At 41.0% G+C, this 5,571-nt stretch overlaps 1 long non-coding RNA gene across 1 annotated transcript; it reads right to left on the bottom strand.

Annotated features, from left to right (window-relative positions):
• Window positions 1-2,015: 2,015 nt before the first annotated feature.
• Window positions 2,016-5,118, bottom strand: LOC122997167. Its single transcript, XR_006407162.1, has 2 exons — window positions 4,663-5,118; window positions 2,016-2,270 (listed from the first exon to the last, which is right to left on the bottom strand). It is a non-coding gene; the product is annotated as an uncharacterized LOC122997167 (long non-coding RNA).
• Window positions 5,119-5,571: the final 453 nt, after the last annotated feature.

Below are 5,571 nucleotides of genomic sequence, written 5' to 3' on the forward strand. Positions count from 1 at the left end.
CATCTCTCTCACTTATTCCCAAAAGTAGTAGACCCATGGTATTATGATTGCTGTTGGTGTTATCATTTATATAATTAACAACCACATTGCTTTGTAGATGGCCTACAGTGTGTAATTTAAAAATCGTATGAAATAAATAATAATAGTCATACTAATGTTTAAGGTTTGTACCACTGTCTCAACCAACTTAACACCTCCATACCCCCGTCCAATCATGCCTGAAATTAATGCACAGTAAATACTTGTCTTCTTATGTGTGTGTTTGTGTGTGATAGAGTCTATGTTGTGTCTCTTTGTTATGTTGTATGTTACATGTTGTATCTAAAATACATCTAAAATGGATTTTAATTAATATATAGAACATATACTTAGATATACAGTTTTTGCAGTGAAGACCAACATAAAATAAACAAATAAATAAGACATGGTGAAATAAATAATCATAAGAACAAGTACAAACTAAATGGCTGTTTGCTCATTCAGCTCAAGGCAGCAGCCAATGACATATTTTATTGTTAAATAAAATAATGTATTGTGCAATAAAAACAGATTTTGGAAAACTACCTATATTCTTTTACAACCTCTTATTCATTTATTTAATATGAAATGCAATGGACAAGTTTAACAGTCTAATACAAATGATGCTTGACTATTAAGTCCCAGTAATACAAGTTATTTAATACAAGTGAACAGCTGTCAGTGCAGAACAATTTGTATTATTTCCAATACTAAATATAAATGTTCTGCACTGCATGCTTTGACCAAAGTGGGTCAAAGATATTTATTAAAACAGAGAGAAAAATGAAGGAAGAAATAAAATCTTAATCATTTTATAAATCCTGCCACAAAATCACAGACAAAAATTGTGTATATTTACTGCAGCACTCTTAAACTAGATTGTATTAGAATATACAGGTGTTCACAATATTGTCTCCATCTCCTGCATCAAAGACAGATCATTTTAGATACTTTATCATATTATAGTATTTAGCAGACACTACACTTATTGAACTCATTGATTTTAGAAGCTGCACCCTTCTTTGTAAAAGAACAAAAATCAAACCAACAAAAAAAAGACATCGACATGTAAAAAGGAAGACAAGCATCAAACAGAAGTCATGTGAGCTGAGTGTAGTGTTCTTGTCCTGGGGCACGATTTCCTGTGAGCACCTTGACCCACACTCTTAAAGTTGCGTGCCAAGTACCCCCTCCCCCCCCCCCCCCACCTTCCCTCCCCCATAGCCTGCCTGGACCACCGCCTGGACCACCTCTCCCCCCAGGAGGTGAGGTCAGGGTGCTGAGATGGAGGTTGGGGCTGCCCCTGAGCACTGAGATTCAGGCCAGTTTTCTTCAACTTCATCTCCCTGCACTGCTTTATGGTTTGGGCCGGGGGAGTGGGGGGGGGGGGGGGGGGGGGGGGGGGGGGGGGCTGCTGAGAGCTGCTGGTGAGGGCACCGTGCACCTCCAAAGGCATTTAAAAATGCCTTTTTCCCTCTGCGAGACACCTCCACAGTCAGCTGCGAGGGCAGGAAACGCGGTAGCCGGCCAACATTTAGCACCCTGCCGCTGAGCAGGAAGTGGGAAAAGGTCCTCAAAAGTTCCAGCAACTGACTACAAAGGAGGCAGACATCGCCCCCAACTACTCATGAGAGGTCAGCTATTCTCTTTTTTTTTGCTCTATGCGTTCCCTCCCTCCACGCGGCTGAGGTTACAGCATGGGAAGGTGAGGCTGAGCTGATCCTGGACTCTGTGCTGGGGAGGGCAGCTGCTACCTCCAGCGTCAGGCTAACACTAACATCCACAGGCTCCAGTGTGGCCGGGATGAAAGGCAGTTGGAGGGGAGCGAACTGTACTGGGTTCCGCAGTATTGATGTCAGAGAAAATGAACTGACTCCTCCATCGATCCGCAGAGGGAAAATGTAGAAATAGAAACAGTAAATCTGGCTCTCTTGACTAACAGCTTAACGGCGGCCATCTTTCTCTCTCTCTCTTCCTTTGCTCTTTTTTTTGTTGCCTTTTATGTAAACCGGGCCAATACCCCTGCATTGATGTTTTCTAGAGGGCAGTAAAGCATTTGAAAGCTATATTGGCTTGTTTTGTTCTCCTCTAGATGAGGGATGTTGTGTTTTCATGATCAATAGAGCAGGCCTGACTCACTGTTCAAGTTATTGTTATTAGGGACAGCAGAGCAGTCACACAGGTCTGCCATGTGTAGCTGTCATCTCATCACACATCCCGTGAAAGATTTCTACTCGGTCCAGCAGCAGTGCCTATGGAAACATATGGTAAGATGAAATATTTCAAACATGCTTGATGCTTCCATATGTTTATTATTGTGTCTCAGTGATGTGATGGTAAATAAAAAAGCTGGAAAACTGTGAACTCCATTTGATGATCATCATGGGGGAAACAATCTCTGCAAATAAATGTTAATTATGTTTTCAGAGGAGTTTTACACTGTGATTTTGTCCTCAAGAGATTCTCCATTTATGTAACGATGAAGCATACTGTGGATTTACCTCATAAACACTTCTGTCAGCCAAAAAATTGAACTTTGAAGGAGTTTAAGTAGGTTTACCCTCCACTGCTGCTCTCCTTTGACACATAGATTATTAGGTTAAAAAGCTTCAATTTTTAAGTTCAGACCTAAGCAAAATGGAGCTGGAACAGCCAGGACAGTTAATGGTGCGTTGAGTAAGATTTTTTTTTGTTCCATACATTACAAAATAACCATAACATATCTACAGAGATTCTATCTTTGGAGGAGGATTCTTGATGTGCGCATGCGCCGACTGTGAATGCAGCCTATTGCAGTTGTTCCTGTTCTTTTTCACTTTCTTCTTTTATCATGGTTTAAATTTTTAGAGAGTGTTCTGGTCTGTTTTTTCACCATGGAATTACTTCTTTCATTCAGCTACACTACTGTTGCACAGCAACTCCATGGTCGCATTGTTTACTCCAGGGACCAGCTGTTCGCACTGAAGCCAGCCGGCATGGCAACCAGAACTACAGACATCCCTGCAGAAATCTGGAGGAGGACATGTAGAGGATGAAGAGGAGGAACGAAGCAAAGAGGGAAGAGAGCTGGGTCCAGACAACAGAGACTCATGGAGAAGAGGAGATATAAACCGTATCTCCCTTCTATCGTCATGGGCATCATCAGATCACTGGACAGATGGATGAGCTATTGGTCCTGGTGAGGAATCAGAGAGACTTGCGTGAGTGTAGTGTTATGTGTTTCACAGAGACATAGCTACCACCAATGGCCCTGGTCACATTACCGTAAAGGAATGTTTCTGCAGCCCAGACATTGAACTGTTAGCCGTGGGGCTACGTCCATACTACATACCTGGGGAGTTCTCACATAACATCTCGGTTGTTGTTTACATCCTGCCCTCCACTAACCCAGCACCACAAGACCACAAGACTCCAGACTCTGCATCTCAGTGCTTTCTTCATGATCTCCAGGGACTTCAATCCATCCAATCTATCCACTTTGACTTAGCTTGTGGACTGCACTACCAGAGAGGGCAGGACCCTGGACCTGCTGTATGCTGATATTAGAGCGTTACAGTGCCATAATCCTTCCCCTACTTGGAAGATCAGACCACAACCTGGTCCACCTTCAGCCCGGGTACAGATCACTGGTCATACGTCAACCCACCCCCTATCAAGATTGTGAGGAGGTGGTCTGAGGAGACATATGCTACTTTACATGACTGCTTTCAATGTATTGACTGGGATGTTTTGCTCTTTTCAGCTTCACCTACATTTCATTTCCAACCAATGAATGTGACATGTAACTCCTTACCATTATGCAGTGCATTCAGTGCAGCACCCCAGGCCCACATGAGAACTTGTGGGGCAGATAGCCGCGGTAGTGCTGCTTTTTTTTCACAAATGAATATGAATTTTAATTTGTAAGTCATTTACTCCTGCACATCTACATCAGTACTCTGCTGTCAAACTACTGTTAATTTACTGTTGACCCACATTACACCCACATCTCAGTCATCCAGTTTACCTTTGCACATTACGGTTAATTTACTGTTAAATTACTGTTAATCTACTTTGCACTTTTCCACTTTTGCAGTTTCATCCATACTGCAATTCTACCTTATACTTTACTTTTTACACATTTGTATTTGTACATTTTTCTTTTTACTTACTGTGTATTTATTATTATTACTATTTTTATTTTATAGTAGTTTCTACCTTTTTACTTATTTACTTCCTCTTTTCTAACAGCATGTCAAGCAATTGAGCAATTGTTACAAAGGAATTTCCCTGCAGGGATCAATAAAGTTTTTCTGATTCTGATTCTGATAAGGCCTTTAACAATTAAAGTTTTCTTCCAAACACAAAAGACAAAACACCTATCGTTCTAGTAATTTGTATCATGTCAATTTATTTTCTAATATCACAGGCTGTGTCTGAAGCTAGTTAGTATTTGCTACCAACAGTAGTGCTCTCTATATAGCCTAATAATTAGCTGGATTTGCCATTTCATTTTACTTCCTTTATTCAGCCTCATATTGTGTTCATGTTAGCTTATTAGTGGTTGGTACACCGATTATTTTGTTTAGTTTTGTCTTAACCAGTGGGGAGCAGTTGGGCAAGTGCAATTACTTACAGTAATTAGTTACATTACTCATTACTTACTTTCGTTACGCAGCCGACAGCGTCATCAGTTCCCCTTTAAACTTCAAAGCTTCCACAGCCACGTTACATCATCTGTGTTTAACACACATAGCAGAAGAATACAAGACATTGTGGTTTAACAAGCAGCCAGCTGACAGTTAGCAGCAAGCTTAATGTTAGTGACTGCATGAAGTCCTGCCCTCTCCAACTCTGAACTAAACCAGCCGATTCCTGAATGTTACCAGCGGCTAACATCAGCAAGCCAGCTAATAGGATACTACATGTAAATAAGACAACTTTGGAGTTACCTGGGGTCACATTATTGCAACACATCACAAAGTAATGCGTTACTGCCCAACATGGGTGGTGAGTGACATCCATTCCGCTGAATTGTTTTAATTCAACGCAGAAGCTGTAGAAGCCGCTTCTAGAAGAAGTTAACTAAAAAGGTAGCTGGTGGAGTTATTGACCACTTATAGTACGATGGAGCAACATTTTTACTAAGGGATCTGTATTTTGTCTGTATTTTGTGCATGGGCTTGAGGAAGCATCTTTACGCACAAGTGTGCAGTGACACGATGTGTGCACACTTGAGATCTAACAAAATGCATTTCCTTCCTCAAACATTTGCAAAGCCATTTTTAAAAAAACATTTTAAATCCAAAAGTCTTTGATTTATATTTTCTAGCTAGAAGCATTCTTCCCTGACATTGCTGGTGCATCGCTGCATTCCTGAAAATCTTCGGAATAGTGTGGAATCATTGGCAGGAATATGTATCTCATGTGCGTCCTCATTATTTTGCATGGCACACACTAAACAAATTGGTCCAAAGGCCTATTATTCTGAAACTACAAGAGTTTGAAAATGTCCCATAGGACCGAAAGCCCATTATACCAAATATGGAATAACAGGCCGTTTTCGGGATAACG

The sequence above is a fragment of the Thunnus albacares genome, chromosome 14 (assembly GCF_914725855.1).
Source record: "Thunnus albacares chromosome 14, fThuAlb1.1, whole genome shotgun sequence".
Classification (NCBI taxonomy): Eukaryota; Metazoa; Chordata; class Actinopteri; order Scombriformes; family Scombridae; genus Thunnus; species Thunnus albacares.